This window comes from Halyomorpha halys, unplaced genomic scaffold, assembly GCF_000696795.3.
Source record: "Halyomorpha halys isolate HHAL.00 unplaced genomic scaffold, Hhal_1.1 Scaffold1051.1, whole genome shotgun sequence".
Taxonomy (NCBI): Eukaryota; Metazoa; Arthropoda; class Insecta; order Hemiptera; family Pentatomidae; genus Halyomorpha; species Halyomorpha halys.
Genome location: NW_027108957.1, coordinates 283,157 through 306,289, shown reverse-complemented (window position 1 = coordinate 306,289; position 23,133 = coordinate 283,157). Strand labels below are relative to the sequence as shown.

Below are 23,133 nucleotides of genomic sequence, written 5' to 3'. Positions count from 1 at the left end.
TTGTCAAAGATTTATTTATTGATATTTACAACTGTATTTACATAAAAATAGATCTAGTAAATTTAATGTAAGATCATAATGACGCGATACAGGCATGTAGAGAAACTACCCATTAGTCAAAAGTTACTACCAGAAACAGAACACCGACAACATAAAATAAATTTTTCATAGTGATTTCCCTTTTGTTGTAATGATGTAAATAACTAATGGCTGGGTTTGAAAAAAAAAATGTTTTTAAATTGCTGAAAATTATAGCTCATCATTTGACAGGTAATGAAATTACAAAATAAAAATCACCTTAATCGGATGAATATTAGCTGAGATAAATTGTGGCTGGCTTTGGATCCATCTTTTTGTTTTAATTACTTAAAAATCTCCTGTGAAGTTATAACTGGTCTTTCGTTTGATAAATTCTCTTAAAAAAATGATACACAAATAAAAATCTCAGAGATCAGAAATTGTCACACTGCTATAAACTTCAACGAACAAAACAATCGCTATAATTGTGGGATTTAAATTTGGAAAGTCTATGCTTCTCATATGAACTTGCTCTGCTGTCTGAAAACATGATTTTTTCGTATCATCGGAAAAAAAAAATTTGTGTCCAAAAGAATTTCAAGAAACAGAATTAAAATAACAATATTTTAATAAATAATTAAAAGTATTTCAAATAAATAAATTAATTTATCCTCTACAACTTAGCATTAAGACCTATCATGACGTATCCCTGTCCCTTATGGAACTTCACTAATTAACATAAAAAGCTTCAAGTATCACAAAAATGCCTAACAATTGTAAACATTTAATTACTCAAGAATAATTAAAATGGAATTCTTAATTAAATATGGCACTATAAGTATATAGGTACATATTGACAGATAATTTCTTTCAGTCTTCCTCTAACTCTTTAACCGTTATAATAACGGAAATAGGAAATTATACAAAACCAAAGATCCGTAGATATAAACTTAAGACAACTGAACATTGTTGAATAGTGCAACATTTAGAAAAAAAAATTGTTTATGATTTAGATAAAATTGGACCTATTTTAATGATAGTGCCATATTCTTGTGAGATCGCCCTAAAGCAATTAAAGTTGTAACAAATTAATTCCAGTCTACTGTACAAGCTATGCAATACCTCAAACACAAATTAATTTATTTTTGTTTGTTAATTTTGACTGTTCTTTATGGATGTGAGACGTGGCCTCTTACACTAAGGGATGAAGAGCGTCTTAGGGTTTTCGAAAATAAAGTATTACGAAAAATATTCGGACCGAGAAAGGATGAATTAACGGGAAAATTTAGAAGATTACACAACGCTGAATTAAGGGACTTACACCAGGTAAATATAATTCAAGTTATAGTATTGCCGCGTTTAAGATGGTCGTGTAAGATTGTAGGGCTTAGAAACCGAGCGGTTCCCTAAAATATTAATAAACACTGAACAAATGGGTAAAGGTCCGAGGGATAGACCGAAGCGTAGATGGGAGGATTGCGTTAAAACTGATTTAGTGGAAAAAGGTTTGGAGGGGCATCACTGGAAGGATGTATGCAGAGAGCGTTTAGTGGTATCGGCATCGAACCTTTGGGTTCGTTAGGCCTTCATTATATTGTCAGTTTCGACACTATTCAAGTAAAGCAGTAAAATATTACTGTTTGATGTATTCTTATGAAAGATTGTTCAGAATAATAGAGTATAATAAAATTTAAGATAAATCTTGTTAAATAAGGGAGAGAGCAATAAAAATAAAAATAAATGTGTATGAGAATAAACATTACAGATTAGCTAAAAGGCCCTTTCTCTGAAAGGGCGTGCCCAGGATTAAACCTGGGGGGGGGGGCAAGCCATAGTCGTTCAGGTCGTGATATTTTTAGCACGGTTGTTACAATTATTTGCTTGAACAAAATATAATTTGTATGAAATTAATATTTTTTTTACTTCTGGGGGGGGGGGATATAATATTCAGTTATTTAATATAATATTAAAAATATTATAATTAAAAGAAATGTTCGTTGATGAAAGATTTTTATCATAAGACATTGAATCCTATATCTTAAGATAGAAGCAGTGGTTAAATTAGAAAAAAATCATTGTTATAAAACAGTTCTAAAAATAATACAGCATTACATTTCTCGTTTATTTTATTGAAGTTATTAAGAATGAATTGTTAGCTTAACAAATTGATAAGAATGTCATTCAAATGATTCATTAAAAAAAAAAATAAAAATAATCAAATTGTGAAATACCTACCTACTACAATGTTTTGTTGTTCCTATATTTTACCCCAAACATAGTTTGCCACGGTAGGGAAATAATCCGTATCATATTCATGTCAGCCGTTGAGGATTAACTGATCACTAATTCGTCTGAGATATATCTAGCAATGCTACAGATAAAGTGGAAGATATCCTTGACGTATTTCAAACATTTGCAAATGAAAAAAGAAAATTGCTCTAGCGTCAGATCACTATCCTGTTATTTTATGAATGGGTGATCAATTGATTCATAGTGCTTTTTATTGAATAGTTGGCACAGTATCATTTTTATAATGAGGGTCCAAAAGTACCGAAAAATATCTATGTACTGTATGTTAATTTATTCATAATTGAAAAAATAAAAAAAAATGTTTTTGTCGTTAAAATAGGCTTTGTAGATCCAAACCAGAAAGACTTGAGTATTTAAAATACTGGAAAATCACTCATCATAACATTCAACAATAACATCAGAACAGAAACCACAATATCAAAACAAATTTCACATCAACAGTACAAAAAGATGCATCAGCTATAGAGGGGCCTCACTCCCAAAACATTCACATCCGTACTGAAAGTGAATTATAATGTGTGAAAGTTAATTAGAAATGAGAAAGTGAAATGATAATCGTAATGAACCACATCTTCAAAAAAGTTATATTCAAATAGAAAAAAAAACTGAAAATAAACGTGCCAAAGAACCTTGGAAGAAGGGCAATAATGGAGGGAGTAAGTTACCAGCAAAAGTGAAGCACAAAAAAGCCGACTTTATAGTGAGCTCCAGGGGCGTGTCTGACAGTCTGAAACGCATAAATGCTTTTTTTTTTTAGAACTTTGACTTTATTACAATACTAAGTTAGTAAGGAAAATGTAATAAAAATATTGTTAATAACAGAGGAATAATATATACAATAATATTAGCAGTATCCACGACAATAGACAATCCAGTCTCTTGAGCAACTAACCAGTCTCCTAAAATAGAAACGATAGAACCTGAACTGAATTGTTTCTATCAAATGAAGACTAGTAAGTAATAAAACTGTTAACTGAATTATGAAAACAAGAAAAATATTCTTTGTTAACCTTCTTCTTTGTAACCAGTTATGATGTGTCCTCAACAAAATAAATGCCAAACGTTGGCAGACAAAACATAAAAGTTACAAAAAAAAAAAAAAATAGTAAACCACCATGTAATCTTTTATTAAACTCATATTCTATGTTGATAATCATTTCCAAACCTCAAGAAATACTTACAAACAAATTTTCATTAAAAAACAAATTGACTATAAAAATTTGTAAGTACCTTTAATTTAATTCAATTGGATAAAATAACCAATATTAATAAATCTATATCACCAATAATAAAAAAATCTATATCAATAAATGATAAATAGGGATAGGATTTTTATGTGCTAAAAATCCGAAATATGTACATAAATATGTGCTAATAAATTGTCAAATATTTAAAATAATATGTATTTATAAATTTTGTATTATTCAACAATATAAATTACTAATTAATTAGTAATTTTATTACTTAAAAAAAGTTACATAAATATGTATTTATTAAATATTACATGAATAATATTTTAAAGAAATTATATTAAAATATGTACAAAAAAATGTACTTAGAGAAAACATAGCTGTTACATGAATAATATTTTAAAGAAATTATATTAAAATATGTACAAAAAAATGTACTTAGAGAAAACATAGCTGTTCAATAACAAGACATTAATGAGTAATTGTAATTAAACTAATTAAATTAATAATTACTCAGAATGAATTATGAACAAAGTATAAATGGAAATAAAGAATAATCCTTATTAAAAAGAAAAAAAACTTTAGAAAAATATTTAAAACTTTGAAAGAAATCAATTATTTAGCAGGGCCAGTTACAAAATTATTGGAGATTAAATGTATTTTTAAATTTTCAAATAAAAATCTTCGTCGGTTTGACCGCAGAATGGAACTTGTACCAGCTAAAAGATCTTTCAACATTTACAGATGTTATAGGAGCATACTTAAATGAAGCTATTTCCATTGCATCTAGTTCGGTATTCTGCATCACCTGGGCGGATGTCATCATTTGTTATAATAAGGAATAAGACCCTAGCTCTTTTTAATTGATTCTGAGAAATTCTCGATGTAATTCTGTGTGAAAATTTATTATTGCCACTTCTTTTAATTTGAGTTAAAAGATGAAGATGTAGAATTTGTACGCACTATTTATGATAAATGAGAAATTTCACTTTTAAGTTTCTTGCGTTCTGTTGAATTTTACGATGTTGCTGCGTTAAAAATAATAAATATTTCATAAAATATGTTATTTACAACAAAATATGTGAAAATATGTAAAAAAGGCCAAATATTTAAAAATATGTAAAATAAAAATGGCTTCTTTTGGCCAGATATGTATTGAAACATCTATAGTTAGTGAGGAATCGCAGATATCATGTTCAGGTAAAAATATGTGAAAACATAAAAATCCTATCCCTAGTGATAAACAATGGATGAAAATAAAATATGAATGAGATTGATAATTATTGTTTTTCCCTGGCAGTTATGGTGATAGATTTTGTTTTCGTTTCATGTGTAGCCAATTATAGGCTGTTTTTTCAATTTTAGCCACTTTTTAAATATTTCTAGATTTAATTATCCCTTCTAAGTTTCCTCTTCTTTTTCTAAGTGAATGTTTAAAAAAGTGATATAGGACCGTCCCTAAATCGGGGTTTTAATTTACTTATTTTGTCAGGGGGGTACGAAAAATAAATAAATAAAAGGGGTTTTAGTGATCAAACCGGTGGAACGGCCCCTCTCCGTTCTAATAATCCACTGGCGACCCAATTGGACTCTGCACATAACCTTAAAATGCCACAAGGCAACCCAAGGAATTATAAACTTACAGGTATACATATAACTTCCTCCTTATATGTATGTATTAATTTAATTTATTTTCATTCCAGGAGGGTACGGAAAAAAGGGGTTGTAGTGGGGCGGGTCGGGCGTAAAGGATTGCGACATGTCATACATCGACTACTACTACTCACTATAAGTTATATATATATAAATATTAAAAAGATTAAAAGGTGAAATAAGTGCACTAACAAAAAAATAAAGAAATAATTGATTTCCCAGGTGTAATGTTGGCTAAAGTAGGGTGGTAAGTAAAAGTTGGGTGATATGCGCAATATAATTTGTTTTTATTAATCTAGTAATAATGCGTTTATTATAATCAGTTACAGATTATGCAGAGTCATTGAGTCATTCCAAAATTAGGTTTTTAAATAACTTTTATTATGTCATCGAAGTTGATACGATTCTAAAATCTTTCATTTTAGCACCAATAATAGCACATGAACTATATACGTACGTATCATCCGACGCTACCTTATCAGAGCTGATAGGGTATCACACGCGTAATAATTATAAATTCTTTGCTATTATCACCTTGAAGGCTATAGCCTGCGTCTGTAACTGCATGGGAGTAAATATTTTTTAGTCTGAGAGTGCTCCAGAAAGATGAGGATGCAAAGAGTTGTGCAATCGTTAACATATCAATGAAACTGAAGTTTTATTTATTAAAATTTATGAGTGTATTAATTAAATATACAAATAAATGTTATTTTAGTTAAATGAAAATGACATAATACAGTCTTGTGGAGAATCTTCCCATTGCTAGAACATTTCTATAGCAGAGGGTCTAGAGGATATCTTGTTTTCAAACTCTTAGGAGGATTATCAGGTATTGAAGCGGGGGGGTTGAAGGTAAGAAACAAGTGAGTTGTGTCCTGGAAGGATTGATATCTGGTTCTGGAACATTGACATAGCTTACACTGAGGTCATTCTTGATGATTTCGTTTGTGACAAAGGAGCATTTAGGATTTCATGGAGGATTTTGGATTATAAGGATTGGATACATGAGAAATTCAATGGTTTATTGGAGCCCCAAAGCCCAAATCCGTAAGTCTTTTATGGTTATGTAAGTCAGTATTTTTTAATTAATAGGACTGTTGTCTAGAAAGTATTATAATAGCCCGAATCGAAGAGCTTGTCTTGTATGTGGATTCAAACTCAGTAGTTTATCCAGATGTAGTCCTAGGTAGAGGATCTGTTAGAGATAAATGGAGTATTATAAAAAGATACTGTAGGATCGAAAGTCGTAGGTTTACGATGAAGAGTAAAGGTGATGTGATGGGATTTATTTTAAACTTCCACTTTTAACAATATTCTTCAGAACTTGTGATGTGTGATTGTAGGTGGGAACAATTGATATGCCATTATTTACTAATAGCACACATGTGTCATTGGCATAAATCAGTTTTTAATAGGCTTAGCAATGAATATGACCTGTTTATGATTTTATAATAGTTAATTACGATGCATATGTTAATTATAATTTTGAATGCATTTGGTAGTTCTTATAGGTAGTGCCAGAATAATTAGCTGATTAGGTGCAATTACTTTTCTTTAAAGAAAAAACCTAAAACATTTGGAAAGGAAATTAAATCCATCGAAACATATTTTTCTCATGGGTAAAACCTAGGAGGCTCGAGATGTAAAGGTAGTTCCCTGCCTTGCCTATTTAAACGATCCATTATTAAAGGCTTGAGAGGGATCACTGAGTTAGAAACAAGGTGTGCTTGTCAACACCCAGCCGTGTACTAGCAAAAGCTGATTAGCGCGGAATGTATGAACTTTTATTTATTTATAAAATTTGCTTTCTTAGAGACTGGACCGATATTTTGCGAACTAAGCTCCAGAAGGAATAGCTTGCTTCTTTTTTTTTTTCTAAGCCCCATGGACGTGTAGTATATGATATTAGGGGTGGAAGTGATGAGAAATGATAAAATTAATCTCTTTTACACCATTTGAAACATTTTAAGAGGGGACTAAGGGAAGGAAATGCGACGGATATAGACGGGAAATGTGGTATTGTGTCTGCTGTCTAATGACGGGGCTGATGTTGTCATTAATCTATTAAGTAAGTTAGTGAGGTCATTAAGTAAGTTATTAGTAGGTAAGTCCTCAGTCGAGTCTGAGACTGTTTATGTGTGTTTACTACCTTTGTGGGTGTCCTATTGGTGTCAATGTCAGAAAAAGTGGGTTAGTGCATCGTTGGAGGCTATCACAGAATTTCATGTGTCTCCGTCATTGTGAACAGTCCAAATAGTACAAGAGCCGGGAAGAAAAAAAGGTAGTTATCTCTCCCCAATTTTTGGTTACTTTAATGAAAACTATGTATAATTACTAGTCAAAATTGATGAGTCTGTCAAGTATAGGTAGGGGGAATAAAAAATGGCGGGTATTTCAAAACCTTAAAAACATTAATGTTTCATTCGGAGCTCTATATCTTAAAAACTACCAACAATACTGGAAAATATAAGAGAACATTATTTAAAGAAGAGTAAATTTGCTGAAATATTATCCCTAAAAGAGCTATTTACGTACAATAGATCTCGAGATATAGGTTTTTAAAAAGCAAAATTTCTTAAACATCTTAGTAGTTAGTTAATTTATTTTGAGAAATCTATATCTCAGGAACTATGAGACGCACAGATATCTATTAGCACTCAAATTAAAGCTAGTTTAATGGACTATAAATACGTTTATGACCGTTACCATCGTAGGAAGAGTAGTTTTCATCATATTTACTAAGATAAATTGATTTATAGTTGTTCGGCCAATAAGTTCATAAAAACTTCATTTCAGAAATCATTGGATGTACAGATCTTTGCCAGCGCTCAAATTAAAGGTAGTTACATTTACTACAAAATAGTTGATTATGTTTATCTTTGTAGGAGTAGTAGTTTTTATGATATTGAAAAAATATATCTCTAGATCCATAAGACGCACATATGTCTGCCAACACGCAAAATAAAGGAAATTTAACTTACTATAAAATAGTTTATGACACTTATCTTCGTAGGGGTAGTAGTTTTTATGGTATTCACATATGAATATAAATTTGGCAAATGAAAATTTTTCCGAAAAATTATAAATCAATTTATTTTAGCAAATTTCATGTAAACTACTACTCCTACGATGATAAATATCATAAACTACTTTATAGCTCATTAAACTAGCTTTAATTTGAGGGCTGATAGACATCTGTAAGTCAAATAGTTTTTGAGATATAGATTTTTCAAAATAAATTCTCTAACGACTGATCTTTCAGTACGTCCCATACATTTTTATGAAATGTTTCTTTTTAAAAAGCTATATCTCGAAAACTATTTAATGTAAATAACTCTAGTAGGGCTCATATCTTAGCAAATTTGCTCTTCTTTAAATGACGTTCTCTTAGGTTTTCTTGTGTTGTTCTTACTTTTTGAGGTATAGAGCTCCGAATGAAAAATTAGTTTTTTTTATCGTTTTGAAACAGCCGCCATTTTTTTTATTCCCCCTACCTATACTTGGTAGACTCATGAATTTTGACTATTAATTATACATAGTTTACATTAAAGTAATCAAAAATTGGGGTGAGATAACTGCCTTTTTTCTCCTCTTGGGCTCTTGTACTTTAGTGTCGTATAGATGTAGTCAGTTTTCGCTCTTTATAAAGAAGAATGCTTCAAAATACGTCTCAGGATACTACCCTAAAACTGTTGGAGTTTCTTCACTGTTGTGGTTGCGAAGTTACCCAACAAAGGTGCTCCGTTTGAGGAGGCCCCGTCTAATAGTAAAAGTATACTTTTATAAATGAGTCTAATAGTATAAATATTATTTTATAAAATAATAATTTAAGGCGAAAGGAAGGGTTAGGTATTGTTAGCAGGTGAGCCTGTAATTCAGTGGTGAGCTAGTGTCAGGTATCTATCAAGGACAACACCAAGGTACACAACCCTGCCTATTCTCACACCCTTCTACCCTTTAGACTTTAGGGAGAGGGTGCTTGTTCTTCTGGAAGGAGAAAATAATAAAGTCCTTTTTCTTGGGATTAACTGTAATATTTAGCCTTTCCAGTTTCTGAGTAATTTCCGTACAAGTAGTTTTCCGCCCACCGTTGTTTTGCCCCGTAGATGACTGAATTGTAGGCAATTTAGATGCTATTTATATGTGACTATTATATTCTGACATCAGCTTTACCTAATTTGTATCTCTATGTTTTAGCCATCGTGAAGAACTAGATTGTGGGTTGAAACTTTGGAAATTCATAAGCATTAGAAAATTATTTTTGCATTCCTTTACTATAGCCCTGACTATCTACCTTAATATATTAATCGAATGAAAAAAATATTAAAACTAAGATTTTCTTAGCCTCATTAAGGTTCGTGAATTAGCAGACTTAAGCAGGAACCGAATCCAACCGGATCTAATATTTACTTATAATTTCTGACGTAATGTTTATTACATTACTAATAAACAATTTGAAGTACGCTGCCTTTCCGGTTTCTCGATCGAAGGTTAACATTATAAAGTGTTTACAATTTAAATGAAGAGGTGGTGTGGTGGTGGATTCGAGAAAAAGATCCATATCGCACCCACCATTACGATTACGTATTGTTCGAAAACTAAAGATAAGTCGAAAAACGTGACATGAGAAAAAAAATAATGATTGATCGGCTCACCTAGCTGTTTTCACAACGTTGCCATTGAATTCGATTGCGTTTTTAGTTGATTAAAATTAATGTTTAAAGTAGTTTATCGGTTTTTGAACTGCCGGAAATTTGTCATCTCCTGAGGTCAACATGTTTTGCCGAAATGGAAGGACACATTGAATTATCTGTAATCTGGCCATTGTAAATACCACCACCACTGCTGTGTTTGGACACACCCAAAGAGCATTAGGTGAGATTGGATTTCAAATAAAATTTTACCATGTCTTTTTTCGTGATTCGCGCACCTCTACAATCCAAACAACTCGAGATAGAGGGTTGAAGATTTGTGTGTGAATTAAATTGGAGTAGAAAACTTTCTGCCACATTCGTAATTGTTTAAAGGTGCTTAAACCTCCAGTCTTTCTAAAGTTGGTCATGAAGCTATCGATAAATTTTCTTGAAAATGTGTATGTTAATTGAGTTTTTTTTGGCCTCAAACTTTACCTCTCCCCCCTCCCTCCCCAGCCATGCGTTTTATTTCTAGGACTTCAGCAGTTTTTAGAGTTTTAGGGTCACGAAATAAGAAGGTATCGGATAGTGGGAACTATAATATGCATAAAGAATGTGATTCTCTTAGGAAAGAGATTTTTAAGGAACAAAAATAACTAACATAGAAGGAAGGTTATTCCAATTTAATACAAGTTTACGAACTGGATGGATGAAAAAAAAATACATAAACCTGTAGAACTACTTTAACATGATAACTATGTCAAAGCAGTTAATATGTTATTATTATTAGCTATAATTAGTTTTAATTATTATTTTAACTTAATATTTACTCATTGAATCCATCGTTGAATGGATCCATTACTTAGGGCTGGTCAAACGACTGGCATGGAATCCCTATAACGTGGAATCCCCATCCCTGACAGGACACTGCTCGTCGATTCCGACTATAAAATTTACTAGACGGTATAAAGTTCCAATCTATACGTCTATAATAAGGGCTATCAGGACGTACGGAGATGTGCTTTGGGGCTCTACTGACCTTCGAATACCTCTCGTATCCAATCCTTACAGACCAAATTCCTTCGTAAAATCCTTAATGATCCTTACTTTGTCACAAATAAAGTCATCAGGACCTCGATGTTCCATATCTTGCCGATTTGGCCAGAACTAGATATAAATCCTTCCATGATAAACTTCTCAACCGTCCAAACCCACTAGTTTCTAACCTGGCTTATCCTTCAATACCTCATAATGCCCCTAGGCGTCTGAAAAGAAGATGTCCTCGAGATCTTTTACTTTATTGGAGTTCTATCAATGAGTAGATTCTCCACATGTTTATATCATGTCATTTTATATTTAATAGCAAATTTACTAATTGTATATAATTGTTTAGAATTGCAAATAACAAGAAATAAATTATTAATTTATTTTTTAAATAATTAATTTCTTTATTATGAGAATTTCTTTATTATGGAATTATGAGGTATTGAAGGAGAAGCCAGTTTAGAAACAAGTGGGTTTGGGTGGTTGAGAAGTTTATCATAGAAGGTCGAAACGTCGGCATAAATAAATAATTGTTTGTTTATTTATGCTTTTGTTTTAGTGACCGTATCCCCCGATCATCTTCTCCAATCAGCAATCTACGGTCAACTATCTACACCTCATTAGTAATTAATTTAGTTATTCAGTTGTAAGTAGTTACTACATTAAAAAAATTAATTCAGTACCACCAACCTTAGCATCATATCCGTTTAATTTTATGGAGGTATAATTTGTTGATTTTTCAAGAAAATCACATTTTCATCTTTAAAATCCATATTTATAATGAATTTATTACTTCATTACAGCCAAAGGAAAGTAACTGAATAAAAAGGATTTATTTGCGGAAATCCTCCCTCAATCTTCGAGGTGGGAACTTGGAGATTTCAGAAAAGCTTCATACCTTCAGAATTTCTAAATTTTATACAATTTGTGGTATAACCAACTTTGTGAAACTAGTTTAATTTCGAAGATATATAGAGGTCGGAAAAAAAAAATTAGATATGAACAACAATATGAGTTCCTAATATTGTTTTCGTTCTAGTTTTGCTATCTCTTAACAAGGTTTTTTTTTCTTCCTAGATGTTTCTAAAGTAGGTCATTCCCGCAAACACAGTGTTATTAGTTAGGAATAATTTAATTGTTTCCCAAAAAATTTACTTTTTACTCAATGGCGTGAAGATGAACAATACGAAAATTAAAAAAAAAAAAATAGATTTTTTCTTTTATTAATTTATTTATTGATATTTACAACTGAATAAAAAATACAACAAGCAAATTTGAAGTAAGATCATAATGATATGATACAGCATGTAGAGAAACTACTCAATTATAGACCTCTAAAAACATTTTACAATATAAGGTCACGAGGCCATCTTCTTTTCAGGCACCTCGGAGGATTGCCAGGAATGGAAGAGGAAGCAAGGTTAGAAACTAGTGGGTTTGGGTGGTTAGAGAGTTTATAATGGAAGGAATGATATCGGGTTCGGGCTAGATCGGTTACATAAGGAACATTTAGGTCTTTATGGATGGTTTTATTAGCAACAAAATAAGGAGCATTGAGGATTTTACGAAGGATTTTGGATTTTAAGGATTGGATACGAGAGGAATTCGAAGTTTCAGTGGAGCCCCAAAGCTCAACTCCGTTTGTCCAGATGCACCTTGTTGTCATGTAGATCAGTCTTTTGTAATGAGTTGGAAGTTTAGACCGTTTGTCTAGTAAGTGCTGTAATAGTCGGATTCTGCGTGCAGTTTCTTGTCTTATCAGTCTTGTGTGATGATTCCAGGTTAGTCGTTTGTCAAGGTGTAGTCCAAGATAACGAATCCGTTCTACAGGGGTAAGAGCCACATTATTAAAGTATACTGTAGGGCAGTCGGCAGGTTTATGACGAAGAGTAAATCTGATTTGATGGGATTTGTTGGAATTTATGTTAATCCTCCAATTACGACACCATTCTTCGAGGGTTGTGATATGGGACTGGAGAGTTTGGGATGCATTCAAAGGGTTATTACTAACTGTGAGCACACGTGTCATCAACATACGTGGTAAGAATAGTGTTAGGAGTTGTTGGGATGTCAGCTGTATAGGTGGTGTAGAGGATGGGACCGAGGATACTACCTTGAGAAAAAATAGAATAAAATACTAGAACTATCCTGAATAGCTTAGAGATGATAGTTATTATCCACTAAAGAGGTAGTGGCTAGAAAGCTGTATTTAAAACCACAAGCCTCTTTGCCCAATATAGAATAACATAAATAATAACAAATAGGTGTATAACTTAAAACCTTTTAATATTTAATTCCACTTTTTTTCTAAATATCGCATTATAATAACCAACATAAAATAAATAATTAAAAAAATAAAACAAAAGTAATTCTGCTGGTTAAACAATAAAAACTATCGCCAATAAAAACCATAAATAACACTTTGTTAACACAAGTAAACCATCATTAAACTTTTTTAAGGGAAAAACTTTAATAATAAATAAGGAAACTAGAACATAAAAATATAGTGCGGTGTGCCCATCATAAAATTTTCATTTACCATAAATTTCAAACAGTATATTTCTATTTTTCTATTGCTGTAAAAATTCGTATTTTAGGATTTCCACAGTTGCGAAATATGAATATCAACTTAGTTCCTACCAAGAATATAACAGTTTAACAAAATATTAAAAAGTCATATTTCTTATGATTGTAACCGTCAGAGATTGAGCACACTCTTCAGTCTCCGATATCCGCTGTTTCTAGACTGCGGTCTCTACTTCTCCATTTTTTCCGGTTTTTTATTTACTAATTCTTTTATAGTTCAGATTTATTACTTTTTTATTGCTATTACCAATAAAAAAGATTAATTATTTCAAATCAACAAAATTAAAAGTACTTTTCAGGGAAGGGGAAATTTTGATCATTTTTTAAATTTTTCCGCTCTACCCCTCACACTAGAGGTATAGAATGAGTTCGGGGGTCCTCAGGTCGATAGTGTATACAGTATAAATGTGACTAAAGATATTTTTTATATTATTATACAATTTTTTTTTCATGTATATAGTTTGATTTTTATCCTTCTGTTTATGTTTAGAGATAGATTTTATTTATTTTTAGGTAATTTTTTTTTCATTTACTTATTTATTTTATTCTATGCGGCACTTCTTCTTCTTTCACTCATGTTAATTTTATCGAAAATGTAGCTGTCACATCCTAGGAATATATCACGTATTCTTACGGTTTCGTAAGACTTTTGGATTTAGAGCTAGGCTGTACATATTTTGCGATACTTGAGTACTTTGACTCCTGAGGATCTGAAAACTTATATTTCCGTTCACGTCGAATTCGAAATTTTTGACGATCGCAATACTTTTCGTTACTCTGTATTCCATGCGAAGGTAAGTAAAAGTGATAATAACTGTTATTCGAATAGTTGTAGGTAATTAATTTTTTTTTTACTCTCCAACCTCAATATCTCTTCGTAATTAAACTTGCTTTGCAACTGATGGAATAAAGAAACTTGAATTGCAAATAGTACTTCGAAAATTTTTGAATGATATTCTTCCGAGTATTCCCGGAAATTAATAATTTTTACCTAAAGTTAAAATTTACTTCTGTAGATCACCTATCGAAGCAGTAGGAAATTTACCGTAGATAACGAAAATGAGTTCAGAAATCTCCAGTTGCACTGAAGAAATTTAAAATTTTATTAAAAAAATGGTTTTCAAGGAAAACCCTTCAAAAATAATATTTTGTCAAAGGATTAAGAAGGGAAGGAAAGGTCGGTGACTATGAACTACATTTTTATGAAACACTTCATTACTGACATAAACATGGGAAACAGGAAACGTAAAGATATAGCTTATGCTGAACCTGTAAGAGGGTCTTGTTTATATGTACACGCGCCTTGTATTACACGTAACATAACAGAATGAAGTAGTTTGCAAATACTCTTCAACAGTTTATAAAAAAGAAAAATAATAATAAATTAACTATCGAGAAATGAATTTTCCCTAATACAACACTTGAAAAATCAAAACAAAATGTTTGTGTCTACCTCGTCGATGCTCGAGGAGTTGAAGGTCACATCTTGTAGGATGAATTCCATTATCTCCTTCCGATATTTCTTGAAAATATTCTTCTCAGGGAGAGGGGAGTTGGATAGAACAGTAAGGCGCTATTGCACTATCACTACCGAGTTCGTATCCGGCTGCGTCACATAATTATTTATCCTGAAAAATTTTTATTGAAAAAAACCTATGAGTTCGGGAGTCTTCCTAGTGAAAACAAAGTCCTTAATTGGGGAGAAAACCTCTAGGTTGAGCATGATATTGAACAAATCGGAATGAATTGTGGCCAAAGGAGGTCCTTGGACAATCCCTGTTCTAGAAATAGTACTTCTTCACACCTCAGAACCTCAGAGCATTCATGGATTGTTAATAGTAAAAGTTTTTTTATAATTTTCGTTAAGGGAGGGATTCTTCTTATAGCTCATATAATTTTCATTTACAACCCAGGGAGGGTCTAAGCCCCTTAGATCTATATAAAATAATCTACATTCTTCTCCTGTGGGAATTTGAACCCTGAATTGGGTGTTTATTACTAACTCATAAAGCATACTTTTTTTTTTTTTTTTTTTTTATGACCCTCTTCCTGGTCATTTCGGACACACGGGAGAGTTCAGGGGTTAGAGCTAAACAACCTATTCTAGCCATGTTGGTGGTAAAGTGGGGGTCACGTTTTTCATTCTTGGGACCGCCACAAAATGAAAAAGTCCACCCTCAGGCCGGATTAGAAACGGAGCCGCTCGCAGTTCTGAGGTTCCTGTGACCTGCACCTCAACCACCTGACTACCACCGGGTAGTGGACCACCGTCCAACTACGGACGGCTCTTCATAAAGTATACTAACACTATTAAAGGCACTCATTTCTTAAATTTATTTTTATTCTAAATACTTTGGTTTAGTTATAAAAATGTAAATATCTATTTAGTGAGTGATTTTTCATATCAGCTTAATATCATTCTCATAAAAATAGTTTTAGCAGGCTTTTAACAGCCAATTTTTAAACAATTTTCCTCTAAAGTACGTTAAAAAAAAAAATTAATAAAATAAATCTGTATTGCTACAACCCATGATGGGTCAGAGGTGCAGCACTTTGTAAGGAAGTACTTTTACTTGACCAACGGTTGTGCAAGGAGGTCATTTGGTCAGAATATGCCCATCCTACTAGATTATTACCCAACTACGGGTCATTAATGAGGCAGGCGCCCGACTACTGCCGATTCCAATCTCATTAACACGGTTTTGATATATATTTCTTAACTGTCATATTCTTGACAGACAAACAATGTCAGTATTCGTTATTCGTACCTCGAGAAACCCTAACATAAAAATTTTTATAGCAACAGAAAAATAATAATGTAGCGAAATTTTAACCTTCCAAGGTGGAAGTAAAAGTTAAGTGATGCGAGCACCGTATCACATTTTTAAAAGTATTATTGAAGTATTCGGGAGTATCTTATAGACTTTTGTCCACTTTTGTAAAAACGAATACATAATTTGAATATAAAAAATTATGTTTATGGTTGATTTTCTTCTCTGACAGAAATATGTTTCTTAGGTAAAGCGAGGCCAACTGGTTTTATTAACGACGAAAAACCAGTTTAAAGTTAACAAACCAGGTTATTAATAAAAAATATAAAAATAAAAAAAAAATGCTCCATGTTCTTATATTATAGTTTAATGAATTATTATAAAATTATCCTCATTTAAATGACAATATTTATGTCAAGCGTTGTGTAAAATTTGAGCCGAAATGATGGTGCACGTTTCCAATATAATCTATATTCTTAGCTTTTGTATAAGTTAAGTATCAAGCAAAATATTATTAATTATTTTCAAATATGAAAAAGTTAAAAACAAAATAGAAATTGTTAGTCACATGTATTAATTATTATTTTATAAAAAACTTCTGTACATTAAGAAAAATGAGTTAAAATTTAACATATTAAATGTTTAAGGACTTAGGTTAATTGAAATAAACTTTGGAGTCCTTTCACCAGTTAAAGGTTAATTTAATTTTTTTTTGGTATAGCTCTCTAAATGAATATTATTTATTTACTTTTGTTGCAATAAAGTTTCATTTGAACAAAATTTACTTTTGTTGCAATAAAGATTCATCCAGTTTTGGTCAAATAGTCAAAATAGTCAGGGTAAACTAACTGGCGGGTGGCACTGTTGAGTTTCTATGCTCGTCTAGAGATGACCTCTGATTTTAGAAATAAATATTTTTTTTAAAAAATAGCGGACATACTTAATTTATTTATAAATTTGATAAATGAACCCAGAACCAACTGGGTTCAATGGATCGAAATTTACAAAACAGCCAACTGCATATTCGCCCAGATACACAATTTGTGAAGGATGCTGGATTTTGAGAAGTGTAAAAAATAAGAAAAACAATTAAGGATCGGAAAAAAACTTTTTTTTTTACGCATAGGTCTAATTTTAAAAAAATACATGCCAAACTCTACAATTTAAATCACATAAAAGAAGTATTATATCCCGCTCTTGGAGTATGGAAAAATATAACCTGTCACAGGTTGATTGACCTTAATTATAAGGCGAGATAATGGTGAATGGAGTAGGGAGGTCCAAGTGGGCTGGCCTATTTTTGGTTATTGTCTTGAGGTAGGGCCACACTTGTGTCTGACCTGGCCCAATATACACAAACATCAACAATATACACCAGCCTATATTTGACGAATAGAGCCAAATATATGCTGGCCACGATCTAATACCGATCGAGGAACATTCTGGACAAAGTTTTATTACTTTTTACAAACCCCGTTCCTGGTCATTTCTGACATAAGGAGGGAGAGGGTGTTATCAACAGTTAAGCAACCTATTCTAACCATGGTGGGAGGTCAATTTATCATTTCGAGGGATCAGCACGAAATAAAAGTCAACCCCTCCTCGCTGGATTCGAACCGGTACCACTGCAGTAAAGAGACAGCTTAGGACGACGCCTTAACTCCCTAAACCACGTACAAAGAACCAAAGGCACATTCCCATCCACATCCATCTCCTCTAGTTCTTATCTATTCCCAACCTCCTAAGCATCAGCTGATCATAAGTTGTTGATGAGTTGAAAACATGATGACGAACAGAGTTGTCGAAGGATACTCTAGGAGACTAGTTGAATATAGTATTATGAGCTGTACATAGTATATCAGAGAAATTATCTTCTCTCTTCGTATTAATTAAGTACATACACTACACTGCAGTAACATTCGATAACTCTCAATGTCCCATAAGAATGGACAACTCACATAATTTTTACTTCTCCTTCGTTTTTGCACATTAAATCGCATATTAAATAATTGTTTTTTTGAAGTACAAAGTTGTTATGCTATAAATTATTTTTATTTCTTTAAACTTACAGGAATCAATACTGTAATTAATTAACATCAAATATAATAAAATAACTAATATTAAAAATTGCAGAACTGTCATATACTTGATAATTCCCTCCTGGTGTTTTCAGGGTCAGCTATGAATTGAGAGTTATTATTCCTGTAATAATCATATTGTTTATAAAAAATATTTTTAGCTCTTTGAAATATATTTAGCATTGAAGATACGAAAAAAAAATTTATGATCTTCAAAGTAGCGGGGGGCCAAAGATAGCAGAGCTTCACGTGAGAGGCACGCTGAGCGTCAACTTTTTTATGAAGATTCGAGATAAGTGGATAAGATGACAGAAAAAAAAAAATAAGAAAGAAAGAATAATGTTCATCAAATATTACGTAATAAGAAAGTTAAATATTAACATAAAAACAAATACGAAAAAGTCATGAACGTAAACATTTAGTATATTAAGAAATATGACTTAAAACTAGCTTATTTTAAACAAAAAATAATTATAAATAAATATTGAATGGAATTCAAAACTGCCTGGCCATTGACTCCAAGGGCCGTGTTTTATTTTAAGAAATTATTTTTTTATTTTATTTGCATTGTAAAATATTTTAATAATTGAGCAGATTTACATGGTTTTGAATTTATTTGTTTTTGTGTTCAATTATATACAAATATACATATATATAAACAACTAGTTCTTATGACATTAGTAATATTACAAAGAAATGATATATTCTAGAAAATCTACCCAGTGGTAGATTTCACCAACTTTTTAGAGGTCTCGAGCCCATATTCTTTTCAGTCGCCTAAGAGGATTGTCAGAGGAAGCAAGTTTAGAATTAAGTGGGTTCGTGTGGTTAGGGAGGATTGATATCTGGTTTTGGCCAATTTGGTCTCATACGTTACCTTGAGGTCCTTTCCGGTGATTTTGTATTTAACAAAGTAATAGTACAAGAGCCCAAGAGGAGAAAAAAGGCAGTTATTTGCCCCAATTTCTGATTACTTTAATGAAGACTTTGTATAATTACTAGTCAAAATTGATAAGTCTGCAAAGTAAAAAAAAAATTTAATTCAGAAGTCTATACAATATCACTAGAGAACCTCATTTAAAGTAGAGTTAATTTGAGCCCTAATAGAGCTATTTACGTTTAATAGTATTCGATATATAGCTCATTAAAAAGCAGCATTTAATGAAACAATGCACTGAAAAATAAAAAATTAATGAATTTATTTTGAGAAATGTGTATCTCAAAAACTATTCCACGTATAGATGCCTCTTAGCACTCAAATAAAAGCTAGTTTTATGTACTATAAAGTAGTTTATGACGTTTATCTTCGTAGGAGCTGTAGCTTTCATGATATTTCCCAAAATAAATTGATTTATAGTTTTTCACACACTACCAAGATCACAAGAAAACCTAAGAGAGCATCATTTAAAGAGTAAATTGGCTAAAATATGAGCCTAATAGAGCTATTTACGTTTAATAGATCCCGAGATATAGCTTTTTAAAGTAACATTTCATAAAAAATGTATTGAAAAATCGGAAGTTGATTTATAGTTGTCCTGATAAAATTTTATGTGCAGATATTGATATGCGAATCTCCTAAAAAACTACTACCCCTGTGAAGATACTTTAGTATTTATAGTAATATTTTAGATAGTACATGTAACTAACTTTAATTTGAGTGGTGATAAACATTTGTATGGTTCCTAACATATAGATTTCTCAAAATAAATTCATTAACAACTGATTTTTCAGTAAATATCATGAAAACTACTACTACTAAAATAAACGTCATAAACTAGTTTATAGTACATAAAACTAGCTTTTATATGAATGCTAAGAGACATCTGTACGTCAAAATAAAATCACTAATTTTTTATTTTTCAGTGCATTTTTTTAATAAATGCTGCTTTTTAAAAAGCTATATCTCGGTAACTATTGAACATAAATAGTTCTATTAGGGCTCATATTTTAGAATATTTACTCTACTTTAAATGATAGGTTTCTAGTGTTGTTGGTTTTAATGATGTAGAGCTCCGAATGAAAAATTAAATTTTTTTTAACGTTTAGAAACAGCCGCCATTTTTTATTTCCCCTATTTATAATTGGCAAACTCATCAATTTAGACTAGTAATTATACATAGTTTTCTTTAAAGTGATCTAAAATTGTCTCTTGTACTAAAATTGGTCAGATTGGCTTTTAGGTCTCATAGTATCTTATTATGAACATATTAAACGTGATAGCAAAACTACGATAGACATTTAAATCATTATAATGAAGAATAGTTTCAAAGATCAGCAATTCAGCAGGTCGATTAGAAATTCTTTAGAAATCGGAGGTGTCAGAAAAAAAATTATCTAATTTCCAGTTCTTATCTAACGGATTCTTTTCGGGTTCAATGTCAAATATTTTCAGTTCAATATATGAATAGTCCTTTGAAATCTTAAATTTAATAATACGGTCATTTCTTTTATACACCAAACTATTTCTGTGGCGGTTCTACGATATAAAAATATGACCTCCCATAATGGTTAGGAAGGTCACGAATGCCTCTTCATTCTGATTCCACGAATCAAAAGAGACATTGCACAAGATTTTTCACTGTTGAGTATCTCATTTACAAAAAGCATCAGCAATTTTGATAATTTAAAACAAAATATTTTTGTTTCTTTTTAAGAAATTGGGTTAAATAATTAATTAATAAGCTGTCTGTTTTACTATTCAAGCTTTTAAGGCAAGAAATTGTTTCAAACCCGTCTGGTTATTTTGAAAACCTATGGAAAGGAAAGAGAATGGCAGGCTGCGAATGCTTCTTATCGTGTGTTTCACTTTAGTCTAGTAGGCAATATAATGAATAAACAAGCTTTCTGCTTATTACGAATTAAAAGAGACATTGCACAAGATTTTTAACTGTTGAGTATCTCATTTACAAAAAGCATCAGTATGGTACTTGAAGCCATACGGTGAAATACTTATCTTGTTGTTTTGATGTGTCCGTTGCATAGTAGAATTCATATGGGACGGACTTCAAGTACCATTGGTAGAAAAAGTTTATATCCAATTTGAATTATGTAACCATGCGTAATGCAACCTATTAATTTAATGTTTTTCTGTTTTAGAGGGGTCGGAAAAAAAAACTCTGAATCCGACAGATGCTTTTTGTATATGAGATACTCAACAGTTACTAATCTTGTGCAATGTCTCTTTTGATTCGTAATAAGCAGAAAGCTTGTTTATCCACTACATTGCCTACTAGAATAAAGTGAAACGCATGATACGAAGCATTCGCTTTCCTTTCCTTTCTATTGGTTTTCAAAATAAGCAGATTTATTTGAAACAATTTCTTGCCTTAAAAGATTGAATAGTAAAAGAAACAGCTTATTAATTAATTATTTAACCAAATTTCTTAAAAAGGAACACAAAATATTTTGTTTTAAAATAACAAAATTAAAATTTTTAAATTAAGCTACTATGAGAATAACGTGGTTCACATATTTTTAAATTATTTATGTGATTCTAAGAACAGGTTATAGTCGCCGGTCTGTAACTGTTTTTTATTTTCATGATGGTTTCAAGACCACTCGCATTCTTATGGTACAAAACAGGTTTTAGACAGAGACACGTCCCTTCCAAACGCGGAAAAAAGGATTCAGTTAAATGATACAAATAATTGATATTCTTAACTCAAAAGTAAAGCTTCTATCAGGCTATAGCATTTTTATATCAAATTTTTAAAAATATGGACACTCCACGAAATCCCTAATAAATATTCCCTACTGCCCAATATCCCGCAATATACCAGTAGAATCTCTACAAGAAAACATTTATTTTTTAAATAAACTATTCGTCAATTTAATTATAAACTATTTTGAATTTTTATTTTTATGGGTAGATACAAAAATTAGCTGAGAAAGATAAAGAAAGTAGAGAAAACATTTTGTTTTTATCTTCCTTGATGATCTTTTTACAACTGTATATTATTGACATTGTGCATTTAATAAAACACACGACATTACAACATATAAACTATTGTATTATTTTATTTATAAGCTAATCAAATAAATTTTTAAATATGAATTGAGGATCTGTGTGTCAAAGTGATAAAACATTGATATAATAAAGTTTTTTCTAAAGTCTTTAACGATTTTCAACTGTATATTATATTATAGATCCAGTAAATTTGTTCTCAGTTATAATGGATTGATACAGGCAAGAAACTATCCAAAGGTAGCACTTTAATGACGGTTTTACATTAGCAGATCTCGTGGCCATCTTCTTTTCAGGCGCCGCGGCCAGGAATGAACGTGGAGGGAAGGTTAGAAACTGTAATTATGAGGATTAGATACGAGAGGAATTCGAAGGTTTAGTGGAGCCCCAAAGCTCAACTCCGTATGTCCAGATTGGCTTGATTACAGTCATGTAGATTAGAAAATAAAAATGAAATTGACAACGCACCAACATCTCTGGAGATTAAAATTTATGTAAAAAGCCTCAAGAAAAACCAACGGATTTTAATTAGATGACTGCGGTGATGAAGTAAGGAGAAAAATTAATTAAGAAAAACAATCTGTAAAGAAAAAAAGTTAAAAATGCCAAAATGTCATCAAAATATCTAAAATATATCTCTCTATTATATAAAAACGTTTTTAGTGATCACCGAGTAATATTTTATTTTGCATATAAGGTCGAATAATAAAAATGGGTCGTGAACAATTGAGTTCAATTAATCAAAACATATTTGGCGAAAAAAAGAAAAAAATTAAAAAAGTTATCTGTACCAAATTATACAGTTACAGTGTTATAACCACCCTGTATAATAAAATATAACTATTTCTTTTAGTATAAATCGATTACTAACCTTCTACATCAACT

General features: G+C 31.3%; 2 protein-coding genes across 4 annotated transcripts in view; one reads left to right on the top strand and one right to left on the bottom strand.

The window, feature by feature from the left end:
* The window catches only part of LOC106688091 (facilitated trehalose transporter Tret1), an 85,817-nt gene that overhangs the window by 12,344 nt on the left and 50,340 nt on the right, over positions 1-23,133 (top strand). The gene's annotated exons all lie outside the window — the stretch shown is intronic.
* Positions 1-23,133, bottom strand: part of LOC106688090 (uncharacterized) — an 80,667-nt gene that overhangs the window by 19,609 nt on the left and 37,925 nt on the right. The window contains exon 1 of one of the 3 annotated variants that reach the window (XM_014432385.2): positions 2,254-2,370. The exons of the other annotated variants lie outside the window; for them this stretch is intronic. The gene's annotated coding sequence lies outside the window, so the exon portion shown is untranslated. Of the gene's footprint in view, positions 1-2,253; positions 2,371-23,133 lie in introns of those variants that run through there. 3 annotated transcript variants of the gene reach the window in all.